The sequence below is a fragment of the Bubalus bubalis genome, chromosome 12 (genome assembly GCF_019923935.1).
Source record: "Bubalus bubalis isolate 160015118507 breed Murrah chromosome 12, NDDB_SH_1, whole genome shotgun sequence".
Lineage (NCBI taxonomy): Eukaryota > Metazoa > Chordata > Mammalia > Artiodactyla > Bovidae > Bubalus > Bubalus bubalis.
Window position 1 is genome coordinate 38,258,474 of NC_059168.1, and position 21,357 is coordinate 38,279,830.

General features: G+C 42.2%; 1 long non-coding RNA gene across 2 annotated transcripts in view; it reads left to right on the forward strand.

The window, feature by feature from the left end:
- The window catches only part of LOC123328491, a 70,672-nt gene extending 49,691 nt beyond the window's left edge, over positions 1 to 20,981 (forward strand). For both annotated transcript variants that reach the window (XR_006543351.2, XR_006543350.2), the window contains one exon: positions 16,943 to 20,981. This is a non-coding gene — a long non-coding RNA (uncharacterized LOC123328491). The remainder of the gene's footprint in view (positions 1 to 16,942) is intronic.
- The last annotated feature ends 376 nt before the right edge of the window (positions 20,982 to 21,357 follow it).

A 21,357-nucleotide genomic window follows, 5' to 3' on the forward strand; every position in this document is an offset into this window, starting at 1 on the left:
ATCGAACCTGGACTGGCAACTTGTTTCATACATGATATTTTACATGTTTCAATGCCATTCTCCCAAATCTTCCCACCCTCTCCCTCTCCCACAGAGTCCATAAGACTGTTCTATACATCAATGTCTCTTTTGCTGTCTCGTACACAGGGTTATTGTTACCATCTTTCTAAATTCCATATATATGTGTTAGTATACTGTATTGGTGTTTTTCTTTCTGGCTTACTTCACTCTGTATAATAGGCTCCAGTTTCATCCACCTCATTAGAACTGATTCAAATGTATTCTTTTTAATGGCTGAGTAATACTCCATTGTGTATATGTACCACCGCTTTCTTATCCATTCATCTGCTGATAGACATCTAGGTTGCTTCCATGGCCTATTATAAACAGTGCTGCGATGAACATTGGGGTACACGTGTCTCTTTCCCTTCTGGTTTCCTCAGTGTGTATGCCCAGCAGTGGGATTGCTGGATCATAAGGCAGTTCTATTTCCAGTTTTTTAAGGAATCTCCACACTGTTCTCCATAGTGGCTGTACTAGTTTGCATTCCCACCAACAGTGTAACAGGGTTCCCTTTTCTCCACACCCTCTCCAGCATTTATTACTTGTAGACTTTTGGATCGCAGCCATTCTGACTGGTGTCAAATGGTACCTCATAGTGGTTTTGATTTGCATTTCTCTGATAATGAGTGATGTTGAGCATCTTTTCATGTGTTTGTTAGCCATCTGTATGTCTTCTTTGGAGAAATGTCTATTTAGTTCTTTGGCCCATTTTTTGATTGAGTCATTTATTTTTCTGGAGTTGAGCTGTAGGAGTTGCTTGTATATTCTCGAGATTAGTTGTTTGTCAGTTGCTTCATTTGCTATTATCTTCTCCCATTCTGAAGGCTGTCTTTTCACCTTGCTAATAGTTTCCTTTGATGTGCAGAAGCTTTAAGGTTAATTAGGTCCCATTTGTTTATTTTTGCTTTTATTTCCAATATTCTGGGAGGTGGGTCATAGAGGATCCTGCTGTGATGTATGTCGGAGAGTGTTTTGCCTATGTTCTCCTCTAGGAGTTTTATAGTTTCTGGTCTTACATTGAGATCTTTAATCCATTTTGAGTTTATTTTTGTGTATGGTGTTAGAAAGTGTTCTAGTTTCATTCTTTTACAAGTGGTTGACCAGATTTCCCAGCACCACTTGTTAAAGAGATTGTCTTTAATCCATTGTATATTCTTGCCTCCTTTGTCAAAGATAAGGTGTCCATATGTGCGTGGATGTATCTCTGGGCTTTCTATTTTGTTCCATTGATCTATATTTCTGTATTTGTGCCAGTGCCATACTGTCTTGATGACTGTGGCTTTGTAGTAGAGCCTGAAGTCAGGTAGGTTGATTCCTCCAGTTCCTTGCCTTCAACTTTTGTATATTTTATTATTACTGTCACCTAGTTTGGGTTTATTCTGTAACTTCAATTTACATATGTTTAATATTTAAATGAACTGACTGCTCATCATTCAGTTCAGTTCAGTTTAGTTGCTCAGTTATGTCTGACTCTTTGCGACTCCATGAATCGCAGCACGTCAGGCCTCCCTGTCCATCACCATCTCCCAGAGTTCACTCAATCTCAAGTCCATCAAGTCGGTGATGCCATCCAGCCATCTCATCCTTTGTCATCCCCTTTTCCTCCTGCCCCCAATCCCTCCCAGCATCAGAGTCTTTTCCAATGAGTCAACTCTTCACATGAGGTGGCCAAAGTACTGGAGTTTCAGCTTTAGCATCATCCCTTTCAAAGAACACCCAGGGCTGATCTCCTTTAGAATGGACTGGTTGGATCTCCTTGCAGTCCAAGGGACTCTCAAGAGTCTTCTCCAACACCACACTTCAAAAGCATCAACTCTTTGGCACTCAGCCTTCTTCACAGTCCAAATCTCACATCAATACATGACCACTGGAAAAACCATAGCCTTGACTAGACGGACCTTTGCTGGCAAAGTAATATCTCTGCTTTTGAATATGCTATCTAGGTTGGTCATAACTTTCCTTCCAAGGAGTAAGCATCTTTTAATTTCATGGCTGCAGTCACCATCTGCAGTGATTTTGGAGCCCCCCAAAATAAAGTCTGCCACTGTTTCCACTGTTTCCCCATCTATTTCCCATGAAGTGATTAGTCTGTTTTAAAAAACCTCTTTTTCTCTAAGTTTTAAATTTTGACTAAAAGTAAATTGGCAGGTTTTTCATTATTGAGTTTTTCTCAGATGGGCTCATGGGTAGACTGCTTTTCTTAGTCCTTTTATGGCTCATAATGTTTTTATACTTGACTGCCATTTTGGATACAACATTTTAGAATCATGCTATTTTCACCTCAGGATGGTGGTTTCATTGTCTTACAGCATTGATTGCTCTAAAGCAGTCTGATTTTAATTCCTTGCATGTTATTTGCTCTTTCTGTCCAGATGCCTGAAATTGTTTTATTCCCGAAATTTAGGAAATTAACTAGAATCTGCCTTGGTGTAGACACCTGTATTAATTTTCTCAGATCACATGTTCTTTCCAACTATAGATAATTTTTAAAAAATATTTATTTATTTATTTGGCTGAGCTGGGTCTTGGTTGTGGCATGCATAATCTTAAATTGCAGCATGTGGACTCTTAGTTGCAGCATGTTGGGATCTAGTTCCCTGATCAGGATTAAACTCGGGCCATCTACACTGGGTGCACAGAGTCTTAGCCACTGAACCACTAGGGAAATGCCCAACTATAGATAATTTTTTAAAATTTCCATTGGTTCAGATAAATTTTCCTATAGTATAATATGTTATATATATATATATTTTTTTTAATATGTTTTAATAAGTAACTACTCCATATATGAAGCTTTCTCAAGAATATCAGTTATCCCATGTCTTTTATATAAATTGTCTTTTCCCCCACGGCTTTAATTAATCTTTGTATGCATGCATGTATCCTAATTATCTTAAGTCTTTATTCTATGCTAGGAATTTAATTATTGGTGGCACTTATTCTGCTACTTGCTTTTCTAATTTATTTATCTCTTTAATGATACTACTTCGGTTTTTCAATTTGTTTCCAGAGGTCTTCAATTTTCTTTCTCATAACATCCTTGCTTTATCATTTTATCTTTGGCCAGATATTGGATTGGTATTCTTGTTAAGATGTTCTGTGTCAATGAGCATTTGTGAGAAAAGTTTTTTGAGACATATTTCTCTAAGGTTTGTGTCTGTGTGTGTGTTTGTTTTGTGAACAGTATGCATCTTACTTTTCTGATGGTGAAAAAAAACTCCCAATTAAATTGAAACAAAAAGCCCAGAATTATGTGGAGACACCTGCACATTTACATTATGAGCTCCTAACCAAAACCTCCTGATAGCTCAGTTGGTATAGAATCTGCCTGCAATGCAGGAGACCCCTGGGTTCGATTCCTGGGTCGGGCAGATCTGCTGGAGAAGGGATAGGCTACCCACTCCAATATTCTTGGGCTTCCCTGGTGGCTCAGCTGGTAAAGAATCCACCTGCAATGTGGGAGACCTGAGTTTGATCCTTGGGTTGGGAAGATCCCCTGGAGAAGGGAAATGCTACCCACTCCAGAGTTCTGGCCTGGAGAATTCCATGGAGTATAGTCCATGGGATCACAAAGAGACAGACAGGACTGAGCGACTTTCACTTTCAGCCAAAACCTCAGATAGAAGCCAGGAGAACAGAAGGGATTTGTGCCCCAGAAAGGTGAACATGAGCATCTGCACAGAAAGGTGACACGAGGCCAAGTGTTTCCATATCATGACTCATTTTGTGTTTCCACTCTGTTCAATTCCCAGGCCTCTTGTAGAGTTTGTGTGCTTTTTGTTGTCAGAGAACATTTCTAATTTTAGCTTGCTGGCTTGCTTAAGCAAAAGTACTCCCATAGAGATAGATTAAGAAACTTTCCTTTAAAACACATTTTTTTGTTAGTATGTTGACTAGAAAATGGATACATTAGAAACTTCTATATTAAAACTTAAATTGTTACATGCTGGAAATCTTCCTTATGGAGTAAGCAACATACCACATACAATACTTCTTTTGGCATCAAAAGCTAAAAGATATCTAATTGGCTTAGAAGATTAGATATGAACAAATAAATGCAGAGTTAAATCCTTCTAATGGAAACACTGAAATATTCATAGGGAAAATTCAAAGACTTAACACTTGTATTTAAACTGTATTCAAGTAATGGCAAGATAATTGGTAAGAAAATTAACCAGCCTTATTTTTGAGAACTCAATTTATCACAATACCCAGTGTTTTTATGGTTTCTCCTCAATGCTCTCACAGTTAGAAGGAGGCAATCCATTTCGATTACATGTGCTAAATTTTGTGGTCTTCTGAAATGATACACAGTAATGGGCTGTTTCAGCAAATATAATCAAATTGTTTCATTTACTTTAGCATGCAAATTCAAGCTCCCTAGTGCAGTTTAAAACAGAAAAAAAGTTGCTGGCGTGGCATATGCTGATGGCTTTGATTCTCCTTAGGCTGAGAGCAGGTAAATAGCTAGCAAATTTTTGTAATTTTATATGGAAAACATTACAATAGTATGCAAAATGTTTAATAGTGTAGTGATTTTTGCTTGAAGTACTTGTTCACCAGCATCTCCTTTATAAATGACTACCCTCTGGAAATATTTTACAAACTCAAAATTTAAGTTTTGTTAAACCTTGTCTAGAAGTAAATTCTATACACACAAGAAGGGGAAAACCGTGCAGCATCCTTTCAGTTAAAATGGGAGAAATATAAAAGCCAGAAAAAAACTGGATATCATAAGCAATGGTTCTCTTCTCTGATAGCTCATGCTTCCTGAATCGACTCATTGAGAAAAATCATTGTGGAAATCTGGGCTCCCTAGGGATGTAACCACAGGATAAAAGATGCCCCAGTCTCTTCTCTTGCCCTGTCTCGTGTTTATCAAAGTTTATATTTCCTTTCATTTGATGTCATAACCATGGTTATATGTAATGCCTAAAGTATATTTGCTTTAAAAAGCCTGAAATAATAGTAAATTTAGCCACCCAAAGGATGTGGTATCAATCAAAGAGGCTTTTACAGATAGGAATGGTCATTTGTGTCCACTTTCAAAACCAGAACAAGTTTTTGCTTGAGTACCTACTGAGATGGCCATTTTTCCAAAAGGTGCTTATAGTAAACTTGCAGTGAGCCTTGGGAGAAAACTATATGGGCACTGAGCAGTGCTCCTAAGAATTGATTGAGAGGGTGTGGCTCCACAGAAACAGCAGTGACTACTGGGTCTCTAAACACCTGGAGTAACAGGCAAATTTGGCCTTAGGGTACAGAATGAAGAAGGGCAAAGGCTAATCGAGTTTTGCCAAGAGAACGCACTAGTCTTGGCAAACAACCTCTTCCAACAACACAAGAGAAGACTCTACACATGGACATCACCAGATGGTCAATACCAAAATCAGATTGATTATATTCTTTGCAGCAAAAGGTGGAGAAGCTCTATACAGTCAGCAAAAACAAGACCAGGAGCTGACTGTGGCTCAGATCATGAACTCCTTATTGCCAAATTCAGACTTAAACTGAAGAAAGTGGAGAAAACCACTAGACCATTCATGTATGACCGAAATCAAATCCCTTATGACTATACCGTGGAAGTGAGAAACAGATTTAAGGGGCTAGATCTGATAGACAGAGTGCCTGATGGGCTATGGATGGAGGTTTGTGACATTGTACAGGAGACAGGGATCAAGACCATCCCCAAGAAAAACAAGTGCAAAAAAGCAAAATGGCTGTCTGAGGAGGCCTTACAAATAGCTATGAAGAGAACCAAAAATCAAAGGAGAAAAGGAAAGATATACCCATTTGAATGCAGAGTTCCAAAAAATAGCAAGGAGAGTTAAGAAAGCCTTCTTCAGTGATCAGTACAAAGAAATAGAGGAAAACAACAGAATGGGAAAGACTAGAGATCTCTTCAAGAAAATTAGAGATACCAAGGGGACATTTCATGCAGAGATGGGCTCACTAAAGGACAGAAATGGTATGGACCTAACAGAAGCAGAAGATATTAAGAAGAGGTGGCAAGAATACACAGAACTATACAAAAAAGATCTTCATGACCCAGATAATCACGATGGTGTGATCACTAACCTAGAGCCAGACATCCTGGAATGTGAAGTCAAGTGGGCCTTAGGATGCGTCATTATGAACAAAGCTAGTGGAGGTAATGGTATTCCAGCTGAGGTATTTCAAATCCTAAAATATAATGCTGTGAAAGTGCTGTGCTCAATATGTCAGCAAATTTGGAAAACTCAGCAGTGGCCACAGGACTGGAAAAGGGCAGTTTTCATTCCAATCCCAAAGAAAGGCAATGCCAAAGAATGCTCAAACTACCGCACAATTGCACTCATCTCACACGCTAGCAAAGTAATGCTCAAAATTTTCCAAGTCAGGCTTCAACAGTAGATGAACTGTGAACTTCCAGATGTTCAAGTTTGATTTAGAAAAGGCAGAGGAACCAGAGATCAAATTGCCAACATCTGCTGGATCATGGAAAAAGCAAGAGAGATCCAGAAAAACATCTATTTCTGCTTTATTGACTATGCCAAAGCCTTTGACTGTGGATCACCACAAACTGTGGAAAATTCTGAAAGAGATGGGAATACCAGACCACATGACCTACCTCTTGAGAAATTTGTATGCAGGTTAGGAAGCAACAGTTAGAACTGGACATGGAACAACAGACTGGTTCCAAATAGGAAAAGGAGTATGTCAAGGCTGTATATTGTCACCCTGCATATTTAACTTATATGCAGAGTACATCATGAGAAATGCTGGGCTGGAGGAAGCACAAGCTGGAATCAAGATTTCCGGGAAAAATATGAGTAACCTCATATATACAGATGACACCACCCTTATGGTAGAAAGTGAAGAAGAACTAAGGAGCCTCTTGATGTAAGTGAAAGATGAGAGTGAGTAAGAAAGTTGGCTTAAAGCTCAACATTCAGAAAATGAAGATCATGGCATCCATTCCCATCACTTCATGGCAAATAGATGGGGAAACAGTGGAAACAGTGGCAGACTTTATTTTTGGGGCTCCAAAATCACTGCAGATGGTGACTGCAGCCATGAAATTAAAAGATACTTACTCCTTGGAAGAAAAGTAATGACCAACCTAGACAGCATATTAAAAAGCAGAGACATTACTTTGCCAACAAAGGTCCATCTAGTCAAAGCTATGGTTTTTCCAGTAGTCATGTATGGATGTGAGAGTTCGAATGTAAAGAAAGCTGAGCACTGAAGAATCGATGCTTTTGAACTGTGGTGTTGGAGAAGACTCTTGAGAGTCCCTTGGACTGCAAGGAGATCCAACCAGTCCATCCTAAAGCACATCAGTCCTGAATATTCATTGGAAGGACTCATGCTGAAGCTGAAACTCCAGTACTTTGGCCCCCTGATGTGAAGAACTGACTCATTTGAAAAGACCCTGATTCTGGGAAAGATTGATGGCAGGAGGAGAAGGGGATGACAGAGGATGAGGTGGTTGGATGGCATCATCGACTCAATGGACATGAGTTTGAGTAAACTCTGGGAGTTGGTGATGGAGAGGGAGGCCTGGTGTGCTGTAGTCCATGTGATTGCAAAGAGTTGGACACGAGTGAGTGACTGAACTGAACTGAACTGAACCTCATCTCTGGGTTTTTGTCTCCTGGGACTCTGGTCAGTCCTGGAAATCTGTGGGCCCAGGCTTACTGGCTGCTCAACAAATAAAATAGCACTGGACTGTGATCCTGGGAGAGAACCTGAAAGGCTTGGTGGGAGGGAGATGAATGGATTGAGTGCTGAGGATTACAGGTCATCTTTATGCTATGACATCTAAATTCACATCTGGTCATGTTGATGAGCTCCGGGCTCACAAATCCATCCACATTTTTAACACATCACACATGCAGACATCGAAAAATTAATGCGTGTCTGAAACAGGGCACTTAATTCTCTATGTGTTGCTTTATATCTTCCGTATCTCATTAATGATACCTTTGTACCTTGATCCAGTTACTCCACAGAGAATCATTCTTTATAATACTTTTCCTCACCCTACTCTGCACATCCAATCCATCACCAAGCCCTTCTAATTCTCTTCTCTAGTTTGTAAATGTGCTCTGAATCAATCTACCCTTTTCCACTGGTCCTGACCACCATCTCTCCTTGAGATTAAGGCAGCACTCTCCAAATTTACAATCTGTTTTCTTCTCAAATTTAATCCATGTTTCACTTGATGGCAAAGCTAATCTTGCAAAACACAGATCAGATTATGTTACTTCCATAGTTAAAACTTTCAACAACTCACCAAATTTAAAGTAAAGTTTAGGCTCCTTATGATGGACTACAAAGCTCTGGGTGATCTGGCTCCAGCCAATGCCTTCACCCTCACCGATTGTCCGAGTCCCCCAAGCTCATGAGGTTGTAGCCAGCCTAATTCTAGTTCATCCTAGTCAATGTCTCAGGGTCTCACTCTAGCCTCTTCCCCGCCTGAGGACCTCTTCCCTCACATGGACAACCTTTTATCTAGTAGTCTTCATCTCCACCTCTTGTTTCTTTTCTCTATCACACTTATTTATACTTTAGTACACTGAAATTATTTTATTCATTTGCTTATTTATTTCTTATCTGTCTTCACCTATTAGTAGGTAATGATTATGAGGAAAGGGACCATTTTGTGGCCCTGCCCTTCTTAGCAGCACTTAGAGGGAATCCAATAAATGTCTGTTAAAAGAATGAATGGAGAATGGGGAGCAGGCAAGACTATGGCATAAAGACACACTGCAGGCTCTGAAGAGGGAAAAGCCTGAGACAAAACACAGGCCGAATCTATAAAATTATGAACCAAAGGGAAAAATAAAATGCCATTTGGTCACCTTGTCCCAAAATACTGGGCTGGGAGGCTCACTTTGATATTTCAGATTTTAGAGCAATAAACTTACTTACAAGACTCAGCAATTAAGAAGTAAGCCAAAGAGGATATATAAATGAAAGGAGATGAATATCAAAAAATTTGGACAATTTTGCAGGTGACAGTGTTATAAAAGACCACCGAATGAAGCCTGGATGACAAGAAGGGGAAGGCCAAGGAAGATCCACTAGCCAGCCCCTTTTTCCAAGGTTGTAGCTCTTGTCAATCTGGGTTTAATTCAATATGAATAGAAGTAACTGCCATGTTTTTGTTCTGTTTTAAACTGAGAGCTTCACTAAGTGCTTTATCCTCCCAACTCTACTTGGTGGACCTTCCCATTGTACTGGTCAGGGAGCAGAGGCTCGGGAGTCTAATTGACCAGCTGAAGGTCACGTTCGGGGAGGGGAATGAAAGCAGTATACTGTCACCAGAGCCTTGCTCCTACCTTCTGTCCTGACCCCAATTAATATTCACATCCCAAACCTTAGGGAAAATGGCAAAACTTGCCTTTAGTATTTACTTCTCTATCATTTACCCTTTTCGGTAGTCCCTACCCAGGATCACTCCCTGGGCTAGAGTCCCTTTAGAAAGAATGAAAGCTGATAAGTCATTAACACCTTAGCATGAACTAGCTAATGACCCTATGGGGATGCCAGTGAACTTTGTGAGGTGCAAATAGTTTGACCAGAGGCCTTCTCCTCCCCCTCCAATCCCAGACTCAGAGCTGCAACTCTTGGGTCCATGCTGGCTAATGAGCATGTACAGGCAGAGGAGCTCGATAAAGATGGACTGATTTATTGATCGATGGGAGCGCAGCTGAGCTTAATCTCCCCTTGCAGCTGCTCCTTTCCTTCCACATCTCTGGAGAAGTGTGTTAGCCCCGCCCAACATCCTCATGCATAGCCCACCCCATTCTTTTCAACTGGGCCTTAGTGGGAATCTGGTGTGAAACTAATCGGTGGCAGAGAAACATATTATAGCCACTACACACAAGCCCTTGGCATGTGGCTAGTCTGCACTGAGATGTATAAAATACACATAAGATTTCAAAGATTTAGTATGATAAGAAGGATTTAAAGATACCTCATTTATATATTTTATATTGATGCTCTTTATAATAGATAAGATAAAGTTCAACTGTCTTCCCTTTTTAAAAATGAAGCTACTACAAAATTTAAAATGGAATGCATAGCTCATGATATGCACTTACTGGGCAGTCCTGCTCTTGACCCAGGATATTTTTGTTCATTATTTTATTTAATCCTCACAACTATTCCAGGAGGTAGATGCCATTATCACCCCTGTTTTATTCATGAAGACACTGGAATTAAAGGTTGGTAACTTGCCCAAGGCCACGAAGCTACCAAGTTGCTGACTTGAGATCTGAACTCAGGTCCCCCCAACTCTATGACCACACTCTCTTTCCACTTTATGCTACTATATTGACATCCTCTGTGGGAAATTGCTGCTATGTTGAAAATGCTGGGGGAAGGAGCACAAGAAATGATTGTGGAAATGCTGACAGTGGCTGAATGACATAATTAAAAATGCAGCAAGGCCTCTGAAGTATGTGCTGCTGGGGCAAGAATGGACAGTGAATCTGGCTCCAAGTTTGACTGCAAAATCCATGCTCTCAGAAAAAGGAAACTGCAAACCTGGAACCGTGGAAATGCATATCACTCAGGGAATTTTAAGGTTTCAAAGATGATGAGGCATGTCAGGCATAGAACTTCCCGGGGTCTGGGCTCTGTGGGTTGGTTTAGACCAAAGCAGAACTCCTACCTCATGAAAAGCTTTAACACAGACACCTTCTGTGGGGTTGTTTGGTGGGATTGTTGATGAGCAGAGAGGGGAAGGGCAGTTAGGAGCTGTTCTAGGGACACTTGCCCAAGCCCCCTGGATTCTGGCTCCACACAACTGACTCATAAATATGTGCATGCTTAGTCGTGTCCGACTCTTTATGATGCCATGGACTCATGGAGAGGTGTAGCCCACCAGGCTCCTCTGTCCTTAGTACTTTCAGGCAAGAATACTGGAGCGGGTTGTCATTTCCTCCTCCAGGAGATCTTCCTGATACAGGGATTGAAACCGAGTCTCCTGAATCTCTTGAATCAGCAGGCCGATTCTTTACCATCGAACTACCTGGAAACTGCTTTACTTGACTCAAGAAGGCATTTCTTTTCTTTCTTTCTCTCTGTCTCTCCTTCTTTCCTTCCTTCCTTCCTTTCTTTTCTCTCTCTCCCTCCCTTTCTCCCACTCTCTTTTTCTTTCTTCCTCCTAGTTAATGTAGTAAGGGAGGCCTGGACCTGCTTGGAAGGGGTTCTCCCTCACATTTCCCAGTGCACATAAAGCCTCCTCTTGCCCTGTCCACCCTCCATGGCTCCATGTGGAAAGCATGTTGCTACCTCTGGCCTCAGTACATGCTGGGGGCATCTCCAAGTCAGGCTGTAGGGGACTGAGGGCTGCAGGTTGTGTTAGGGTGGTTTCTTCATCCACGGATTGTCTGCCTGGCACTCACACTTAGGGAAAGAAAAGACTGCCCTAGGCTGTAGAGGGAGGTGAGGTGGATGACAGGCCTTCCACTCTCTGAGTTCAATAAATAAGTGCAAAACCCCAAATAGCATTCAGTTGAGAAGATTCATGTGATGTGACGTAAATGGCCTGTACAAATGTCCTACTGAGAGGAGAAGGGAGCCATGGAAGTGATTTTACCTGCCAAAAGGGAAGAGAAACCAGAATTGGAAGGGAAGTGATTGACATAGTTACACTGCCTGGGGACCCTGGGGTTGTGACCACAGAAGATTACTTGAGTTTTCCATAGCCCTAGAGCAAGGCAGCTTAGTGGTAAAGAATCTGCCTGCAATGTAAGAGACTGGTAGGAGATGTGGGTTCCATCCCTGGGTCAGGAAGATCCTGTGGAGAAGGAAATGGCAACCCATTCCAGTATTCTTGCCTAGAAAATCCCATGAACAGAGAAGCCTGGCAGGCTACAGTCCATGGGATCCAAGAGTTAGACACAACTGAGCGACTAAACAACAATAACCACAACAAAACCCCCAAAGCCCAAGGCTCCAAAGCACGTTGGCTGCAGTCACCTCTGGTCTCTCAGGAGGGGATGGGGTACGTGGAGTGGGCAGTAGAATGCTGGCCAGCTCAAGAGGGTCAGGGTGAAGCTGCTGATGGGCCTATTTCAGGGACCTACCACCCAGGACCACGGGAGGCCATGTGGGGCCAGGGGATGAGTCAGAAAGGGAACGTTTTTCACGCACAAGCTATAAAGAAAATGTGAGGCTCCCACCCTCCTGGCTTCCAAGGAGGAGTGGGGTGGTGGGACCCAGTGATTAAGACAGACAAATGAATGACTCTTAGCTCAAGCCGCAGTCCCTTCAGTTCTGTATTTGGAGCCTGGGAGAGACATCCAGCAGTGGCTTGAGGGGATGCAGCCATTCTTGTTGACCTCAGAAGGCTGGGCCTACACCTCCAGACACACCCTAACATACCTGTGTGTGTGTGTGTGTTAGTCGCTCAATCATGTCCAACTCTCTGTGACCCCATGGACTGTAGCCCACCAGGCTCCTCTGTCCATGGAATTTTTCAGGCAAGAATACTGGAGTGGGTTGCCATTCCCTTCTCCAGAGGATCTTCCCAACCCAGGGATCAAACCCAGGTCTCCTGCATTGTAGACAGATTCTTTACCATCTGAACCACCAGGGAAGCCCAACAGACCTACCTACTGGGAATTCATCCAACCCTTTGCAGACCCACTCTATTTCTAATGAATTTCCCTTCGTAGTACTGTTAACAGCAAGGGCTGTGAGCAGTCAGGGGGTAGAGCTAGGTTGGGTAGGTCAAGAAAGGCATCTTTCAACCACAGGTTGCTACACTATGTGTCTGCTGTAACCTGTGACTCTCTTCCAGGTGCCTCAAGAGAACAAGGTGGGTATAGCTCTGAAGAGAATTCCTAACTCCCATCAGCCCCAGTAATTCCATCAAAATTCTTACCAGACTTAAACAAGAAGATAAACTAATAAACTTCTCTCAGTGTCTTTTCCCAGCCCACCCAGCAAGTAGTTATTACAAGTGAAATAACTATCTGAAAGCTGTCAATGATGGTTTTGCCATTATGTTTTTTGAAGGGCCATTCACTATATTTACTCTGAAGTAAGCAGGCAGTTGTGGGAGACACTTACAGAACCAAAGGTCTTGCAGGTGCCCCTAACTCATTTAGATCCTTCCCTCTATGGCAGTGCCAGTGAATCATCCATTACGTTACATCAGTTAAGCCAGCAAGATACATCAGATCAGATCAGATCAGTCTCTCAGTCATGTTCAACTTTTTGTGACCCCATGAATCGCAGCATGCCAGGCCTCCCTGTCCATCACCAACTCCCGGAGTTCACTCAGACTCACGTCCATCGAGTCAGTGATGCCATCCAGCCATCTCATCCTCTGTCCTCCCCTTCTCCTCTTGCTCCCAATCCCTCCCAGAATCAGAGTCTTTTCCAATGAGTCAACTCTTCGCATGAGGTGGCCAAAGTACTGGAGTTTCAGCTTCAGATTCATTCCTTCCAAAGAAATCCCAGGGCTGATCTCCTTCAGAATGGACTGGTTGGATCTCCTTGCAGTCCAAGGGACTCTCAAGAGTCTTCTCCAACACCACAGTTCAAAAGCATCAACTCTTCGGCGCTCAGCCTTCTTCACAGTCCAACTCTCACATCCATACATGACCACAGGAAAAACCATAGCCTTGACTAGACGAACCTCTGTTGGCAAAGTAATGTCTCTGCTTTTGAATATGCTATCTAGTTTGGTCATAACTTTCCTTCCAAGGAGTAAGTGTCTTTTAATTTCATGGCTACAGTCACCATCTGCAGTGATTTTGGAGCCCCCCAAAATAAAGTCTGACACTGTTTCCACTGTTTCCTCATCTATTTCCCCTGAAGTGATGGGACCGGATGCCATGATCTTCGTTTTCTGAATGTTGAGCTTTAAGCCAACTTTTTCACTCTCCTCTTTCACTTTCATCAAGAGGCTTTTGAGTTCCTCTTCACTTTATGCCATAAGGGTGGTGTCATCTGCATATCTGAGGTGATTGATATTTCTCCCGGCAATCTTGATTCCAGCTTGTGTTTCTTCCAGCCCAGCGTTTCTCATGATGTACTCTGCATATAGGTTAAATAAACAGGGTGACAATATACAGCCTTGACGTACTCCTTTTCCTATTTGGAACCAGTCTGTTGTTCCATGTCCAGTTCTAACTGTTGCTTCCTGACGTGTATACGGGTTTCTCAAGAGGCAGGTCAGGTGGTCTGGTATTCCCATCTCTTTCAGAACTTTCCACAGTTTATTGTGATCCACACAGTCAAAGGCTTTGGCATAGTCAATAAAGCAGAAATAGATGTTTTTCTGGAACTCTCTTGCTTTTTTGATGATGCAGCGGATGTTGGCAATTTGATCTCTGGTTCCTCTGCCTTTTCTAAAACCAGCTTGAACATCAGGGAAGTTCATGGTTCACATATTGCTGAAGCCTGGCTTGGAGAATTTTGAGCATTACTTTACTAGCGTGTGAGATGAGTGCAATTGTGCGGTAGTTTGAGCAAGATACATACATTTCCCCTTTTCTAATAAAGCCAGCATATCATTTTAGGCTGCGTAGGTGAGCCTTCTAGAACCCAGACAGAAGCTGAGTGAAGTTTGTCATTTGATGCCATTTCCAGTAAAAGCATTGAGATAACAGCAATGATTTCAAAGCCCCATAGTGAGACGCCCAAATTGTATCTGGAATTTAAAAAGGGCTTAAAAGTTAAAACTCACTCAGAATCTCCGTCCATCTCTCTGTTCCATCTCTTCCTCAGAACTGAATGGGAAGTAAACCCCCCACAGGTCCAGCTCCATCACAGTGTTAGCAAGCAAAGTGCAGAGCAGGTCACAGTATTTCTAATTCAGATTAATGACCCCATTCAGCCCTGTCTCCTTAGCAGGAAATTAGAAAGTGTAGGAAGGAGCAAATCTTGTGAGCATAACGCTTGACTCTGTGTATTGGCAGTTGTGCTTGTTAAAAGCTAAGATATTGTTTTGATATAAAATAATTGAGTCTGACTTATTTATGGGATGAAGTGTTTTCTGTAATGTGAGCTCCCTTTTGCAAAGCCAGATGCTTGAAGGACAGAAGAACTAGCCTTTTCCTGATTTGTGTTTGCTGCAGTTCTGTCAGAAACAGTAATTTAGGGTAATAGGCGGTGGGCTGTTGTGAGCTATTGGTACCCTGCTGTTGATTCTGTATCTCTTCTTCCTCCCATGGTCATCTCTCTGCACCAGGGCTGAGTCCCTACCTTCTGTTCTCCACCCTCCATGCTCACTTCTTCAGGTAACATATTTAATTAGGGGGTTTCATTTGTCATCTGTTTGTGTTCAGCCATGACTTTTCTCCAAGTCTTATTATCTCTCCTACTTCTCAGTGTGCGTATGTGCACACACACACACATACACACACAAACACACACTTCCACTAGATTCACAGAGACTTAGGCATAAAGCCAGACTCGCTGTCATCCTCGTGTAAATTCCTTTCCTTCTCTAAATCCTCATTCATAGCTATGCATATCCATTCTTTCCCTCCTTTGCCCTCCATATCTTGTCTGTCATCAAGAGCTTCCCTTTCCTCTTTGGATTCAATTCTTTCCTCCATTTGCATATTCAATATGTAAGCTTGACTCAGGGTCTTGTTTAGGAGGGAGACATGATTTTTTTCAATAAAAATCATGCAAAGCTCTGTCTCCAGGCATGCCTAATAAACCTTTCCTGCTGTTCCTGCTGCTGCTGCTAAGTTGCTTCTGTCGTGTCCAACTCTGTGCGACCCCATAGATGGCAGCCCACCAGGCTCCCCCATCCCTGGGATTCTCCAGGCAAGAACACTGGAGTGGGTTGCCATTTCCTTCCCCAATGCATGAAAGTGAAAAGTGAAAGGGAATTCGCTCAGTCGTGTCCGACTCTTAGCAACCCCATGAACTGCAGCCTACCAGGCTTCTCTGTCCAAGGGATTTTCCAGGCAAGAGTACTGGAGTGGGGTGCCCATTGCCTTCTTCGAAACCTTTCCTATGAGGATGTATTCTTTGTTTTCTGCTTCAGGGAACATGTCTATTCTCAAATCTCACACCAAAATAGTGTTGATGAGAAACTGAAAAAGTTGGATGAGCTTTAGAAGTAATTGCACCTCAGAAGTCATTTCTGAGCCTTGGTGTTTATTAGAAAGTTGACTCCTGTTAAATCTGAATTTCATCTACCATTCTCCTTTTGCACAAACCCCTCTGCCACTAGTCTCCTTGCTTTTCTTTGAATTCACTTTTTCTTTGAGCACATTTCTGTCTCAGGGCCTTTGTACTTCCTCTTTGGAACTCTCGTCACCAAGATGCTTACACTGGCTTGTTCTGATGGATATTATCTCCTCAGAGAGGTGAATGCACTAAGAGAGTCCTCTATCTGCCCATTTTTCAAATCACCTGTTACATTATGAATTTATTATTTCCTGTCAGTGTCCTTCCTAGGAAGCCCAGTGAGGGCAAAGATTTTGTCTGTTTGGCTTACAGCTTTATTCTCAGAGCTAGAAAGAAGCTTTACACATGGGAGTCACTCCAGCAGTGGTCTGCTGAATCCATGCCTAAAAGTTGGATCAGAATCCAGGAAGCCTCATTTAAAACAGTATTTTTACAGTGTGGTCCCTGGACCTGCAGTTTCAGCATCTCTTGAGAAATTGTTAGCAGTGCAAATTCTTGGGCCTCCCACAAGTCCTGTTAAATCTGAAAGTGGAAGGCAGTTGTATGAGTTTCAGCAAGCCCTCCGGGAGACTGGGTAAACCTTGAGAACCACGGCTCTAAGACGTTGCTAGGGTGCCATATTATCTTTTGCACTTACTACTGTTTGTCAAGGCAGGAAAGAAAATCTCATGACACTTACGTTCGACATTTGCACTAATCTTAGACTACTCCCTGCTTGTTTCAGGTGCGTTGGATCAGGAAGCTGGCTTGTCCTGTGGTCCTCAAGTTCAGGAAGAACTCAGTACGCATTTCTTGGCTGGTTGATTTTGCAATATTCCTTGCATATTCCTTTTTTTTAGCTCTAGGTGATATATGGACGTTTATACTCTTTCACTGAGAGTTAGTACAGGTATGTTGTTATTGCTGTTGTTTAGTCCTCTAGGTTCCTGTGTCCATGGGGTTCTCTAGGTAAGAATGCTGCAGTGGGTTGCCATTTCCTCTTCCAGGGCATCTTTCTCACCTACGGACTGAAACTGCATCTCCTGCACGGCAGGCGCTGACTCACCAGGGAAGCCCATGCTTGTTATTAGCATATAGAAAATACATTGATTAAAAACATGTGCATGTTGGTTAATTTTAACTCATTGCTTTATTACTTGCTAGATATATGTTAAAGAAGTTAAAATCGTGGGTTTAGGAGTTGGATTTGGGCTGGGTCAGGCCTTAATTGGTAAAAATGGGCAATACTATCTGCCTTGGAGAATTAGTAGCCCTGGCACACAGTGCATACTCCAAGTGGCTATTATTAATAATGATAATGTTGGCATTTTTATAGCATAATATGTAACATTTATTATCTTGGTGTGTGTGTATAAGTGTAGTTATTACGGCAGAAAGAAGATAGCGGAAAGTGTATTTTAGAACACTGTTTCTCACAAAGAGGTCTCAAGACCAGCAGCAACAGCATACCTCAGAATTACTAGAGATACAGATTTCTGCCCCACACCCCAGATCTGCTGAAACAGATATAGAAGTGTGCGCTGAATACTATCTAACAAGTCCTCCAGGTGGTTCTGAAGCATCCTAAAGCTTAGGAACCCTGCTTTAAAGGCACATACACACAAACACACACACCCTCACACTCTCTGTCTGGTGTGCCTCTTTGGGGAAACCATCTATTAACAGATTAAAAGGATCCTGGAGGCCAACACCTAGAGAATTCCTGCTGAGGGGCAGGTCCATAGGACCTGACTCATTTGAATTTGGGAGAGAGACCCAGTTTCTGGTTTGCATATCAAACTTGTGCAGTGGCCTAGCTTTCTGACAGGTCTTTGAAAAATGAGGTCCCCAGTAACAGCCCTCTCTCCCTCCAATATTTCCTGGCCTGCAGCAATTAAACTGCTGAGCAGAAACTGGGCCTGATGGTCTGTTAACCCTTTGTCAGCTGAAGCACAGAAGCAATTTGTTTTGCTGGAGAGATTGTCTTCTCAACTTCTTTTCCTCCCACTGCACTACAAAGGAAAACTGTCTCCTTAAACATCTCCTTGTCGAGCTGCTGCATCTGTGTGATTGAAACAGCCAGGTCAGAGATCAACAGAGGTGAAAGGTCATCACAAACTAAATGCAGCTGCTGACTCTCCTTGTGATTCTCCTTGGTGTCATGAAGACAAATAGCATTAAAAAAAATTTCCCGCAATGAAGCAGTTCTCATTTTCTCCTTTCTCATCACCCTTCAAGCATTTCTTAATGAACTACAGCTCAATCATCTATGAGCATGGTGGTTTTACATCTGAGCACAGCCTCCCAGAAACCATCAGAACTGAGTCAATTAAGATAGCTTTCTGAGTGCTTTTTCCTTGTATTATTAAGTTTGGACTTTCAGCACAGTCCAAGTCCTCATTGTTACCAATTACAACAATATCAAACAAACATGCCATGTCCAGCCATGACACAGTCCAGGAACGACAGACACGGGCAAGCACTTCCTGGTTACTGATCATTGTGCTGTCTTTGTCTTTTACATATATTCCTTGTTTCTTTCTGCTCACGCGTGCTTTATAGATTTTCTCTGGAAATTTTGAATTTTAGACCAACACCTTCCACTGTCTAGGCAGGGATTTCTCAGGGAAACCCAGCCAAAATGAATGTGCATATAAACAAATGGAAATTGGGATCATAATCTTATTTAAACCACGTCTGTTGGAACTGAGTAACTCTTAATAAAGAAAAGACAATCCTGTTTTCCTACCTTTCCATTTCTAAAGACAAGAAGAGTTTTAAATCTGACAACAGAATAGAAACCATCCAAAAATATCCAAATGAATATTTCTTTAATGACAAGAACCCTAGTATTCAACCCAAGCTGATTTTTAATAAGTTCTTTATCATGCTCAACATAGTGCTTTGCTCACAGTAGATACCCAACACCTTTCTCCGACTCAATACTGCTTATAAATGTGAGCTTTAGCCTTAAAAAACATAGAAACTGGAACTGAGATATAAGGGATGGAGATATCTGACTTTACAGTAAAATGAGAATTTATTAATCAAATTTGGGTTTGGACTGTGTTAGTGCTGATGGTGGAAGAAGGAATTGTATGTGAAACAGCTAATGTGGATCCACACTTGTCATATAAGGGCTCCATGAGGGTGATTTTTCTTCTCTCCTTCTCCAGTGAGTAATGGCTCATCTACAAACCAAGGGACAGCTGTGCTAGAATGGTCAGAAATCAAAACTGGAGTCAGGGGTTTCCCCTCTTGGCCCATGGTCCTCTGTAGGCAGGCAGGATTGGGAGGAGTGAGGAAAGGTTTGCAGAGTTGCCGTAAAAGATTTAAAATTTGTATGTGCACAGAACATGTCATACAGATGAATTAAACACTGTCTCTTACACAGCGTTTCTCCTCTTTCTCAAATATCTATTTGTACAGTATTGTGGCAAATATATCCATATTTATCTATAATAACTACAAAATGAATTGTAGTTTTTGCCATCCTTCATCTTCTCAACTGCTATCCAGTGATGTCTAAGATATGTTTTGAATAGAAAAGCTTTCTTCCTGTTGAAAAACAGAAGGAACGCCTATTCTACAGCATGTGCTAGAATGGTCAGAAATCAAAACTGAAGTCAGAGGTTCCCCCCCTTGGCCCATGGTCCTCTGTAGGCAGGCAGGATTGTCCTTGTCCTCTAAGGCAAGGCTTCCCAGGTCTTGTCCTAGGACCTGTGGTACCTATTTGCCGTGCAACTACCCTGCTCCATCCCTGACCCTCTGGATTAGAATCTCCTAGGCAGGGAACTAGAAATCTTTGTAACAAACTTCCTGATGCCAGTTTTCCCATGTATTGAAATTTGAGAACCCTGGGTTTAAGGGAGTTGGAAAATATCTTAACACCAACAGGAGTCAGCTTCAGGAGGCTAAAGCTTTGGTGTTTTGTGTGTGTGTGTGTGTGTGTGTTTTACCTGAAAACAGAATATTGCTTTCCCCTTTAAATCCTTGAATACTATCCAAAAGCTTGCTAGAATATTTATTAATCATGTCAGATAGTCTAATGACAATTTTCAACCACCATATCCCCACTGGATAAAACCAAAGAACAATGGTTCTGTATCGTCTACAGATGACTCTTAGTCACACAACTATTTGCCTTTGTCGAGATGCACTGAAATACCATGTGAATTAAATTACAGTGGGCAGGGGAGCTGGACTACAGATCTGAAATCATTAGCAACTCCTGAGAGCATTCACTTGATTTGTGTGTATTTAAATATAATCTTCAATAAAATTAGGAAACCCTTACCACCATCCGTGTTGCCATAGCAAAGTGCAGGGACAGCAGATATCTGGTCTATGTTTTTACTTCCTCCCCACCCCCACGAGCTTGCATGGCAGCTAGACATGTCTAATCAATTCTAGCAATCCTTCCTCTTAAGCCAGGATATTTATGCCTCAGAATACTGTGCCCCAGGCAGCTCTCAGCAAATGAGATGATGGACAATGAAACCTACTTGTTTCATCTGGGCTGATGAAGGGCATGGGCTTTGCATTCATGGGTTTGGGGGGTCAGATCCCAGTCTTGACACTTAGAGGTTGTGAGACAACACAAGATACTCAAGATATTTAGGTACTTTTGCAGCCTCATTCTCCTCATTTGCACAAGTGGGATTATAGTTGCACCTCCCAGGATTGTTGTGAAAGTGACAGAAAGGATGTTTGTAAATTGCTTAGCATGCCTAGTACATAGTGCTGCTGCTAAGTCACTTCAGTTGTGTCCGACTCTGTGCGACCCCATAGACGGCAGCCCACCAGGCTCCCCCGTCCCTGGGATTCTCCAGGCAAGAACACTGGAGTGGGTTGCCATTTCCTTCTCCAATGCATGAAAGGGAAAAGTGAAAGTGAAGTCGCTCAGTTGTGTCCGACTCCTAGCGATCCCATGGACTGCAGCCTACCAGGCTCCTCCATCCATGGGATTTTCCAGGCAAGAGTACTGGAGTGGGGTGCCATTGCCTTCTCCAGCACATAGTGAGTACTCAATAAATTTTAGGTGTTGTTGTTTTTAATTTAGCTTGATGTAATGAGCACAAGGAGAAAGAGACTTGTTTTGTGGGACCATTTGAGTTGCATAGAGCAAGCATGGAGGATTGTATTAGTAGAGTACTTCCT